The sequence below is a fragment of the Bombus huntii genome, unplaced genomic scaffold (assembly GCF_024542735.1).
Source record: "Bombus huntii isolate Logan2020A unplaced genomic scaffold, iyBomHunt1.1 ctg00000058.1, whole genome shotgun sequence".
Classification (NCBI taxonomy): domain Eukaryota; kingdom Metazoa; phylum Arthropoda; class Insecta; order Hymenoptera; family Apidae; genus Bombus; species Bombus huntii.
In genome coordinates, this window is record NW_026099319.1 from 936,642 (window position 1) to 949,831 (window position 13,190).

The 13,190-nt window shown below is 35.7% G+C and overlaps 1 long non-coding RNA gene across 1 annotated transcript; it reads right to left on the reverse strand.

Moving 5' to 3' along the window:
* Window positions 1-964: 964 nt before the first annotated feature.
* On the reverse strand, window positions 965-1,600 carry LOC126875832 (uncharacterized). The gene is made up of 2 exons (XR_007693704.1): window positions 1,453-1,600; window positions 965-1,301 (listed from the first exon to the last, which is right to left on the reverse strand). It is a non-coding gene; the product is annotated as an uncharacterized LOC126875832 (long non-coding RNA).
* Between the last annotated feature and the right edge of the window lie 11,590 nt (window positions 1,601-13,190).

Consider the following 13,190-nt stretch of genomic DNA (forward strand, 5'->3'; position numbering starts at 1 on the left):
TTTTTACATCGCTTTGTTTTACATCGCAATTTACATTTATTTGTAAAATTTGAATCTCCTCGATATTGAAGATGTTGAAGCTGCAAGTATGTATTTCATTTTAATCCATTCGAGACCGAGATTTAATTGTAAGACGATACCTAGGTGTCGGTACGATCTGAATGTTTAGTTAGAATGATTCTGTGTTTTACTCTCTCCAGGGTATCCTTTTCATACTTTGATTTTAAATCGATGACAATCTTAAATAGTATGCCTCATATTTTTAAAATATAAAATTATATACTATGTTATTCTATAATGTATTATGTACAGTCATATATATAATAATTCTATATATATATATATATATATTCTATATATATATATATATATATATATATATATATATATATATATATATATATATATATAATTCTATATATATATATATATATATATATATATATATATATATATATATATATATATATAATTCTATATTGAAAAAAATATGAAATTAACATGATATATACATTACTACATAAGTTATATATAAAATATGTATACTATACCCTTGCCTACTGACTGATATGAATTTCTTTCGGTCTCGAATGCGTTAAAAGAGAGCGCAAAGAAGTCGAAATTACTTATTGTAATTAGTAAAACGACCTGAGAGGCAGACAGATACAAGAAAGAAGGAATATTATATTAGCGGCATTATCATGTTTTTGCTCTCTTTAAGTCTTTCATCGAGACAGACAATCTACAGGTATTAATCGACCAATTTCTCCAAGCTGATAACTTCGAATTGATGTATATATATATAAGAAGTGTTATGTGTTAATCTGTCTAAATGTTTAAAAGGTGTTATAAATTAAATGTTGTTAAACGATACGTAATTGCCTTTTGATCGTAAATTTTACTATCAAGGGGTCTTTTATGTATGCGTAATCATTGTGAATTATAACAATTTATGTGATCGATATTAAAGGTGTTTAAAAGCATGTATTTTTTTCTATATTATTATTCTCCTATATTATTATCCTATATTATTATAATATCCAATTACATGTTGATACACAAGATATACAGATTATTATTTATAACGTTTTGGTTTTCTTAATTGAGTCATTCATTCAGTACAAATGATAAGAAATTAGTAATAATTCACAAAAAAAGGATATCGTAGTAGAAATATTATAAAAAAACATTTTCTGTTTTAGTGTAGAGTTACTCCTTCTTACAGACAGTGTCGTACAAATCTGTACGTCTCTGAGAAAATGTAGGTATCTGAGCCCTTACTTCCTCAACAACTTTTAGATCTGATAGAAAAAAGAAACATACGAAGTAATAAGTAATGCTTACTAATAAATTCAACAAATACAGAGGAAGATGGTTAAATCGATAAATTAACGAGACTAAAAATTAATTACATCATGGATCTCTCGCTTTTAATTTTAAGCTGTAAATTACCGATATCGGTGACTGCCATATTCTCTTGAGTTTCCAAATCGTAAAGAATCTTTCCCCAGGGATTGGTCAACTGTGTATGTCCCCATGCGACGTAACTTGCTTAAGGAACACGAGCCGGTGATATGCAGGCAACGTATAATTGATTATCATTCCGCTGGATATATCAGCATTTGGCAACCTAACCCAGAGAAGCAGGAAATATGAAGCCACCGAATACCAATTAACTTCGTAGTTGCACGGTTCACATTCCATCATTTCTGAATATGCGAGGACAGTCCTCTTATTGTGCTTTTAATTCTTTTATTTGTTTCATTTTCAGCAAATATACTGGTTTTTTTAAATTAAGCTTCTTTTTATACAGAGTTACAGATTATATTAATTTTATATAGAATATATTTAAGAAAGATATTTAATTTTTTGCTAGTTAAGTATTGATCGATTAAGTTACTGTACCTTTGTTCCGATAAATGCGTGCCATTTCCTCGAATCTAATATCATAGCAAATGCCAATACCTATTTTGCAGCCCTTCACATCGAACGTCGTTAGGGAGTTACCAGGACTGAGTGAATCACTCTCTCGAAAAGTAATCTTATTAGGAATGTCGATGTCGAATAGATGTACCTAATAACATAAAAATGTAGTCGCTAATTCTATTGCTGCAACTTTTGTAATTTAATATCAAAGTTACCAACTCCTAAACTTTAATTATTTTTTATTTAATAACTGACAGCGTTTTTATCACTTTCTTTTATTAAAAAATCTTATCATTTAATAATGTTTAAAAAGGAGAAAAAATAAGTATAATAATATTTTAAGTATTTGAAAAATTTATACAACACAAACACATTACAACAAAAATGGGCGTTTCCCGTATCATAACGTATTTTATAAACCGTAAATTATAGAATTGGTTATAGTATACGTATGTACATATGTATATTCCTAAATTATTCCTAGATAGAGTCACTTTCTTCGCCCCAATATTTTCAAATTCAAAGCCATAAAGGAATATATTACTTACCTTTCGGTGTTTTGCTATCAAAGTTCCATCGGGACCCCAAATAGTACAGGTATTGTACAATTTAGCGCCCTCTATTTCAGGCATCGTACCACCAACTACATAGATGTTGTTTTCTTTAGCTGCGTTCGATGAAGCAACGCTCGTTTCACCATCAGGAATACTCTCGGCGTATTTTGGAAAGTACTCTGCATTGCAATATTTCAATTAATGAAAAATAACTGTCTTTTGTTCCAACCATAAATTAAATTGAAATGTTTGCCAGTTTTTTATTTTTTAAATTATTAAAATAACTAAGTTTTATATTTCGACTTAATTAAAAATGCAATTACTTAGCTAATAGTATATATAATAAATTGTTTCTACAGGTTCAAAATGAAAAATGAATATTTAGAAATATTTAATTACGACAATGCTGTTTGTGTTAGCATCAGTGGCTTGTTACTCAACGACTTTGTTAGTACTTTTTGAAACATAAAGTTAGTTTTCAATTAACACTTATACTAGAGGCGGAATTATAAATGCAAAATAATTGATAATACTAATTTATAAGTACCTAATTATTAGTATCTTCAAAAATATATTTATACAAAAATCACGATAATCATGAAAATGGGGAAATCCTATATTCTCGAATCAATTCACAATTTATTTTGTATATTAATTAGATTCCGCGCTCATCAGTACGTACTCACTGGCGAGATCGAGAAAATGTATCGGCAATTCCTCGTACAACCAGAGGATCGGAAATATCAAAGGATATTATGGCGCAGCGCGAGTGGAGAAACAGAAACATATGAGCTTAACACCGTAATACTCTTATCATAGAAATAGAAGCAGTCCTCAATTCCCGCCCGCCAACTTCTATCTCCACCGATCCAAATGATCTCCTAGCTCTCACTCCCGGACATTTCCTCATTGGCGATTCATTAATGTGCTTACGTGATCGACATTTCAGAGACATTCCATCGAACCGACTCTCCAAATGGCAGCATATCCAACAGCTTAAACAACATTTTTGGAACCGCTGGCATAAGGAGTATTTGAACGAGCTAACCAACCGCAATAAATGGAGCAAGGTTGGACACAGCATGCAAAAGGGCACAATCGTCATCCTCAGAGAGGACAAAGTTCCCTTTGTCACGTAAAATAACAAAATAAAAAAAGGAATTTGAGGTAAAAAATAAAAAAAGAAAACTTTATTTTTTTTCTAACATCAATACACTTTACAATCTACTTCCGAACTCTAGGCGTGACTTTCTAAGACTGACTCTTATGATTTTACTTTCGATCGGATCCGATTACTTTCTTTTGTCATCCCTCAACATCCCCACCGTCCATGCATTTGCTAGGCGTCCGCGATCGTTGCCACGTGCTCTTTCTGCTAGAACTTTCGGTGGAAGGACCGTTGGGATGTTGATGGTTCATTAGGCACTTCAGCGATATACATTGTCGCCGAGTGCTTTATCTCTATCGTCAGTCCGTCGGATTTGAAGTATGCCGGTCGTGACATACCCCCCTGGTTAGATTGATCTTGGTCCTCTAAGATCGAAGTAGAATGGAATTATTTAAATGTAGATCAAAGGATATGTTTACGCTTTTTTTTTCAGAGATCGCTATGAATTGATTTTCTGCATGTGATGGTACAAAAGTTATTTCGTTAATCTTAAATATAGCAATTTTACAATATTTGTTAGTGTTCGAGAAGCTAATAATTTCAGAGGCGTAATCATGTTGTAGTTTTCGATCGTGAATTGATTGGGTTTGTTTACAAAGCGTAATTCCTATCCCGTGAATTTAAGGCAACTAATTAAGGGTATTGTTACTAGTGCTAGGGTCAGCATTATCCTGAAAAAAGTACGCTTTCAATCGGTTACCATGTATCTTTTTCTTAGCATTGTCGATAGAAATAATGTAATAAGGAGTTTTCACATCGTTAATCCTGTAGGGTCCTAACCATTCAATGTCCAACTTATCTCTTTTATGGTCGTTGTGAATTAAAACAAAGTCTCCTTTCCTAAACACAGTCTGAGTTTTAACAATCTTTCTTTCTTGGTCTCGCTTGTATCGTTGCTTATTCTGAATAAGTGTTTTGTGAGCTGTTTCCCAATATTTATTCAACTGTTTTTGCCAAAGTGAGTACATATCATCATAGGTAAGTGTGGGAAATTTGGATATTGCGGAAGGTAAGTTAGCTTTTCGCCCAAAGGTCAATTCAAAGGGAGAGAATCCTGTTCCTTCATGTTTCGCGGTGTTGTACCCTAAACAAATGAAATTAAGTACTTCATCCCATTCTTTGTCATTGTCGTGTAATGCAGTACGAATTAAATCTTTAACTGAGGCATGCGTTCTTTCGAGGGATCCGTTACTTTGTGGGTGAAATGAAGTTGTTTTGATGTGTTTGATTTTAAAAGCTTCTTCAAATTTCGTCATTAAATCACTAACAAAATTTTGTCCCTGATCTGTTAGGATCGTTTTTGGTGCCAAAAATATGTAAATATAGTGTTCAATGAGCGCGTTAATTATGGATTCAGTTCGTTGCGTTTTAAGGGGAACTAGTATCAGATATTTCGTAAGTTCATCGTGTATTGAAAGTATGTATTGGTTTCCGCGTTTGGTTTTCGTCATCGGTCCTATGATGTCCATAGCGATTTTGTCGTTAGAGTTAAGTGGCGTGTCTGAGATTTGTGGGGATTCTTTGGGTCTGATACGTGTTAGTTTCTCCTTTCGACATGTGTCGCATGTTTTCACAAAGTTTTCTACTCTTTCTAAAAGTCCGGAAATTTTGAATTTATCCTTGATCCGTTGATACGTTTTCTGTATCCCTAAATGTCCTACGGTGTCGTTATGGTTTTCCTTTATTGCTTGTATTATTTCGTTTTCGTCTAGTTTTAAGATGGGATTAGGTGCATAAGTAATTTTCTTGTACGTGTCGTTAAAATATATTAGCATGAGTTTAATCTGTGTTTTCTCTAATTCAGTGAAGTCGTTATTTCCTATGCCGATTTTTGTTGTATCTTTAAGAATTTTGTAAAGTCTTCTGATCCAAAGTGTCTCGTCGTATTCTCCTAAGTCGTTTCGAGTTAATTGGTAAAATGTTTGGTCATTTGGTTTAATTTCTAAGAGTTTCGGATTCTCGTTGTTGTCTTTCCATGCGTTGAATGAATTAGTGTGATCAATTACTAGGTCGAGGTTAACTACTTCGTCGCGAGTTACTGCGTGAACTCTAGATAAAGCGTCTGCAGCTGTGTTATCTTTACCCTTTGTATATTCGATTTCATAGTCATATTCTTCGAGTCTAAGTCTCCAACGAATCAGTCTGCTAGAAGGGTCTTTGCAATTGTGTAGCCACTTAAGAGCTTGGTGGTCGGTTCGAATAATGAAGCGTCGTCCTAACAAATATTGTCTTAATCTTTTCACGACCCATACGATGGCTAAGAGTTCCTTTTCTGTCGTGGTATAGTTTCGTTCGGGTGGATTCAGTGTTCTTGAAATGTAACAACAAGGATGACCGTCTTGCGACAGTATTGCTCCTAGTCCTTCGTTACTTGCGTCGGTAGTTAAGGTAAAGGTTTTGTTAAAGTCTGGATAAGCTAATATTGGGAAATTATAGAATTTGTCTTTTAAAGTATCAAAGCTAATCTGGTGTTTGTCAGTCCAATGGAATGGTGTATCCTTTTTTTTGTTAAGTCTGTAAGGCTTTTCGCGATTTTGGAAAAGTTTCGAATAAATTTGCGGTAATAACCTGCTAAACCTAAGAATGATTTCACGTCCGTGCCATTGCGAGGTAATCGAAAGTTTTTTACAGCGTCTAATTTCTTGGGGTTTGGTTTGACTCCTTCGGATGAAACTACATGGCCTAAGTATTCTAATTCCGGTTTTACGAATTCACATTTGTCCGGTTGCAATTTAAGTCCTAATTCTCTGAGTCTCTGAAATACTATCGTGAGGTTTTCGTTATGTTCTTGAATCGTTATTCCGAATATCACTATGTCATCCAAATAAACAAAGCAGTATTTTCCTACAAGTCCAGCTAAGGCTCTGTCCATTAATCTTTGAAAGGTAGCGGGTGCGTTTTTAAGTCCGAATGGCATTCGATTGAAATGAAAATGCCCTTGCGGTGTCGAAAAAGCGGTATATTTTTTAGATTTCTCGTTCATTGGAATTTGATGGAATCCTGAGGATAAATCAAGTGCCGAAAAGAATTTTGCGTTTCCTAGTTGTGTTAAAATGTCGTTTATATCAGGTAAAGGGTCTTATTCTGTGAGTTCATTTAGTTTCCTGAAATCGATAACTATCCTCCATTTCTGTTTTCCTGAGGCGTCTAATTTTTTCGGAACTACCCATACCGGAGAGTTATAAGGGGATTCGGATCCTTCTATAATATTTTTCTTCAACATGTCTCCTACTTGTCGCGATATCTCGTCACGGTGACATTCCGGTGGTCTATACGATCGTGTGTTAATAATTTTGTCTTTGGTTAACGAAATTGTGTGCTGAGTTAAATTAGTACAGGGTAAAAGATCGGTTTCTAAATTAAAGATGTCAATATAATGGAGGATAATCTTTTCGATGGATTCACGGATTGGTTTTTCAATGTGATCTGTTCTCACTAGGCTTTTTAGTTTTGGTGCGTTGGAAAAGTCATGAGAATTTTGAATATTGCTAGAAATTTCAATGTTTTGCTCACCAATGTTGATAAAACATACTTTAGTTGGTTTGCCTTCCAAATAGATTGTTTGAACTCTGTTTTCTCCAGGAGTCAAATGTATTGGTTTCTGAAATAAAATGGTTTTGTCGTTTAATCGGATTTTGTCATTGGATATTGAATAGTTATACTTCTCTAAACATGGTAGCCCAATGATTCCGTCTTCGATAATAGGGAAATTGTTCGGCACTATGTGAAAAATGTGATTTTGTCCAAAAATTCGTTTCGTTACGTATTCGTTAGTTTCGTATTTGTCTCGTCCCATAGAAAATTTTTGTTTAGGCCCTATTTGTATCGCGTTGACAGTTTTGTTACGTTTCACCAGGTTTATCCCTGCTCCTGTGTCGACCAGAAATACTCGCTCTTCGGTTCGGGTTGACAAAGGTATTGCGAGTAATCTTCCCGTGGCGATGTTGACTCGTATGTCTCGTACGGTTCGTCCATCTCCTGGTTCGATGTTGTTTCTTGTATTTCGTCCCATTCCTGGACTGCCTGAATCCTTGCGGGTGGTCGATCGCGCTGGCTCGGTGGTAGAAAATTTTAACACTTGTTAGCAATGTGTCCCAGCTTTCCGCACTTGAAGCACTTCATCTGCATATGCTGGTTGTCGGGGCGATTACTAACCGAAGGTAAGCGATTACATGACCAATTAGGTTGTCGTTCTTCTCGCAAGTAGCGTTCTACATCGGCTGCCTTTTTTTCAGCTTCCGGAAGATTCAAGGGTTCACTGCTTAATAGTATTCGCCCTATGTCGCGTCTGAGTCCCTTTAGGTACACACGAACAGTCTTCTTCGTGATTTCTTCAGTCATAATTTTACGTGTTAGTGGTTGTGGGTACTCATTGGTTACTGCGTACAGCAAACGGTTGAGTATTCTTCTAAACCGAATATTAAAACTTTGCACTGATTCCTCTCATCCCTGTCTCAACTCTCGTAATTGTTCTTGGTACTCATCCGAAGTCACTTGTGCTGCTAAGTTATTTCTCAGTGCGTCGTACAGATCACTGTAACACTCAATAGGAATGTTGCAAATACTTTGGGCTGCTTTCCCCACGATTTTTTCCACTTTTATTGCTTTTAGCAATAGATCTTGCTCCATACAGCGATCCTTCATACTTCTCACTTCTTTGATGAAGTCTTCAACTCCTACATCATCATCTCCGTTGAGCGTTGGGATGTAGCGTATTGCATCTTAGCTCGTAGAGTGGGAGGAGCGGGCGGAAAATAGCCTCTTTCTTCCACCTCGGGTTGTTCGATGTCGAGGTGGACAGGTGGGGTGTCTGAAGCTGCTAACCCTGACAGTTTGCGTGCTTTTGCCATATTCACGGTACGATTGATTGCTGTCGACGCACTTTCATTGTCTTCGGTGATAATGGAAGCAAATTCATCGGTCGCAGGGGATCCGAACCCAGTCCGTAGCGCTGCGACGGTTTTCCCGAGATTCTCGATTTCTGCTGCCCTGTGTCTGTTCTCTTCGTCATTTTGCATAGACAAACGTAACATTTCCTCTCGTAAAAGGGCAATGTTCTCGTTCTGTTTTTGAATACTGTCCCATATTGCTCGCAACATTGGGTCAGTTGAGGTTGAAGTTTGAGATTCGTTTGCCTTAGACATTATTGCGCTGATTTATAATTTTCAGACGAAGACGAGTCTTGGCTACTGAAGCTAAATTTTCTTTCACGGTAACGTACAAAGGAATTCAGTTTACCTTTTATTGTTACTTCACTTGGTTCGTGATAGTTACTTTGTTGTTGCGGATGACCGTAGTCCCAAATAATTCGATCTTCCGTAGATAATGAATGTCTTTTGGTTTCCGAACAAACACTTTTCACTATCCTGGCAGGATCGCCAAAATGTCACGTAAAATAACAAAATAAAAAAAGGAATTTGAGGTAAAAAATAAAAAAAGAAAACTTTATTTTTTTTCTAACATCAATACACTTTACAATCTACTTCCGAACTCTAGGCATGACTTTCTAAGACTGACTCTTATGATTTTACTTTCGATCGGATCCGATTACTTTCTTATGTCATCCCTCAACATCCCCACCGTCCATGCATTTGCTAGGCGTCCGCGATCGTTGCCACGTGCTCTTTCTTCTAGAACCTTCGGTGGAAGGACCGTTGGGATGTTGATGGTTCATTAGGCACTTCAGCGATATACATTGTCGCCGAGTGCCGCCACATCTTTATCTCTATCGTCAGTCCGTCGGATTTGAAGTATGCCGGTCGTGACACGAGCATCGCGGGCGGTGAAGAAAAATCTACCGCCCTCCAAGGGTGTCTAGAACCTGAGTACTTAGAGCGAATCGAGGACATAGCGTTGAATACCCCGGCCACCACAATATGATAAACTCAAGGACGAAACACTTCTCTCTCCTTTTCCTTTATTTGTCGGCTCTACATCCATCCCCCTTGCTTACTCAAGTTGTTGTTTGTCTATATACGATTCAGCAACTATGGAACCACATATGGGCAAGATGGATTGACAGAAAGGAAGCGGAGGATTTTCGCGACGGAGGATGTAATTGAAGGATGAGCGTTGTAATGAATTGGTTTTGGTTTGTAAATATATTTGTTATGTTCTTGCAGCACTTCTTCTTTGCATTCTCAAGTCCCTTGGACGGCCTTTAGGAGAGAACAAAGACACAAATGATAATTGTAGCTGCTGGCTGTAGATGTCGCTGCTAGGGTACTGCTGTATTTTCTTTTCATTTAAGAATCGTGGAAGAAAAATCGGACTACGGCCGCCGGGATTTAAGAACCCAGATCCCGAACGTTCGTAACTCGAGGCGCTAACCACTGCGCTGCCGTTGTCTGGTATTAGTTAGTGTCGAGTTGTCGTATTTGTGCTGTCGAGTGCCGCCACATATGTATGCATTTATGAATTGAGTGGTTTACAAGTAATTACAATCGATATACATTAGAAGTAATTACAATTTATTACAAATGACTCGCTGTGCATATTACTATAACAGTCAGTACTAATTCTATAGATCAGCAGCATTGTAACTTTCCAATAAACAACCGAAAATCACGTCGTTGAATAATAAATGCATTCACTGTAGAATGAAATTATTATTACGAATATAAGAGAAACGATTTAAAAACCATGTATTTTTTCATTTAAATTATTTGCATTTGCAAAGGGAGATACAAAATTTTAACAACGTTGCAAATTACAAAGACACAAATTACAGTTTCGTGTTTAAGTTATTGTTCAGAGTTTGTTGGAATACAACGATATTAATCGCATACAGATGAGGTGATTGATCGAACGGATTCTTTCCTTCGTTGTTCACCGATATCCTCATTAGCGTGCGTTCGTGAGATGTACCACGGCGGCTAGCACGTGCATGCTCTTTCGAGAATTCGGCGGAAGAAGCGTAGGAATATGGATGGAACATTCCCGATGGGCACGTCGAGAAGCTACTAGAAGGTTCTGTGGCACATGTGACGCCACACAGACACCCACACAGCTCACACTCATTACTGCATAGAGAGTGGGGTTCAAAACCTTTTCAAGGGCCATGGGTCACTAAGCCAGTCAGTCTGTGAATAACTAGCCAACTGACTACATTCCAGAACTCACACACTTATAATTCCTGTAATAATTGTTTAATAAATATCACATTATATTGTTTCAACACAAACATTGTGTCTTCCACAGATTATTAATCTTAATTCCAAGATTAAATTCTAACAAAGCTTCCTAATAATTATGGTACAATTGGTAAAATGATGATTTTACATGAAAAAAGTAAAAAATATATTAGATAATTGAAATAACGCGATATAAATATAGTTGAAATAACATCAGTAAGAACGGATGTTTTAAGCTTTCGATTTTGAGAAAATAGGGTATGAATATGTTTAGTTAAAAAACAATCCGTGTTTATTCGAGCATTCGCGGAGAGACGCGATCGCGAGAAAGCACGTCAACGGGAGTAGTAAATTCCCGTTGCAATTAGATAACCGACGCCACGAACTGACCGATCCCCTGATTTCTGTTACGATAATAGGGGTGGTTCAATGAATTTAACACTGCATTAACAGGTTAATATAGCTTGTATATTTAAAAATAATGAATGTAATAATAAAAACGTCACAAATTATTTAGCGATAAATACAGTTGATATGTTATAGGAATTCGACCCGACTTTGCGATATCTCTCAATGAATTCGTTAGACTAAGCAATTTATAACGTTTGACTCTTCAGAAGGGACCGATTACTCATCGATCCTTTTCGTTGTCTTCTCTGGAAGACGACCCCCACTACGCTCGGATCACGCCACCGTTCGCGCCTATGATCACGTATACCAGCTTCTTTATGCGGATAAAATAACGCACCGAAGGCGAATAGATGTTTCTGGAACTCGCTGCTTGACGACAACTATGCGTTTATCGCTACTTTGTGTATATCTCGACGGTCATGTAAGACGATCTGTTTGCGACGGTTAGGAACACGGCCTATAGTAAGCCTTGGGGCGTAATAAACGGAGAGAATAGAATAATCTACAGGATTATCAACGGTGAAGTATATAAATATACTAACGACTCAGAAAACATAATTGAAGTGAGTTGCTTAGATATGAAATTATTGTTAATAACTAAAAGAATAATAGTACAAGTTAGATTAGCAGAGAGACAAACGTGATTGTGCAGTGAGTCTAGGAAACAGGATAAAATATAAAACAAATAGAAATGGAATATGCAATACGTCCTATCCAAGAAGATTGGATACCAACTAATGCATAATAAAAGAATGTCCGCAATATTTGGAATTAAGAACAAAATTCTTAAAATAAACAACCACCATCTTTACGAACAGAGAAAATTGTTTATTGAGACTAAAGAATTTTATTAAGAAACAACATGACGCTCAGAGCATAATAACTGAAGTTATAATAACCTGAGCACAACTCAAAAACTTAGCTATGACCCTTTTGTAATAACTAACAAACAAACATTTCAAACTTAATTAATTATAAACAAGCTACAGATAATTTGAAGTTAGATATGAACAAGCTTAATAACAAAATTACATAAATAGAATTTTTCTTATTTAAATGCGACAGTTCGTAGTACAAAACAAATTTTGTTCAGGAATAAGGTTTTCTGAAAATTTCCTGCGAAAATTTTTGCAAAAATTTCCTAAAGGAATTATAATCTATGAGATAAATGAAATAAAAATACAAAAACCAACTGATATTAAAAGAAGAATGATTATTTTACAAGATAATATGAAACTGTGTAAGGGATTACATATGTAACATATTGTCCCGATGTACACATATCTGCGAAGCGACTTACTACCCTGTATATTCCAGAAACTTCTTAGTTTGCCCCAGCCTTAGCAATTTGAAACTATTTTATTAAAATTAAGAATTTTCCACATTAGATCGAACGCACTTCTAATAGGTACCAAACAGTATATATATATATATATATATATATATATATATATATAGCAAGATTTTACGTATCTCTAAATTATTCACAGAAAATTAATACGGCACATAAATTAGACTTCGGATTGTAAATATTAAGAATAAATAACCGATACAGTCTCACAAAAATAGAAGGATAAAGATAGAGATAAGGGATCAAAAACAACAGTTATTTTTCAAATTTGTATGAAAAGCCCTCAAGAAAATGAGTTCCTCCTTAAATTGAAAACAGTTATATGTATAGAAATCAAACTTGCGATAAAAGTAAAAAAGATAGAAAATAAGAAAATTGTATTTGTTTTTATGACTCACTTTTACATGTAGTATAATTTCCACCGCTATTTCAGCATAGAACGCTATTTTCAAACACGAATTGTTCCAACTCGATAGTCCCTTGCTTTACTGTAAACGGAAAATTCTTTCGTGTTCTCAACCAAATTTATCAAATTCCAGCAATGACACATGCTATGTGATTGTCAGTAGAACATGGAGAAATGTTTCCAGTAAAGTTTCGAGCGACTTATCGCCGATTTTCAGGAGACACTGCGACGATATCGCGTG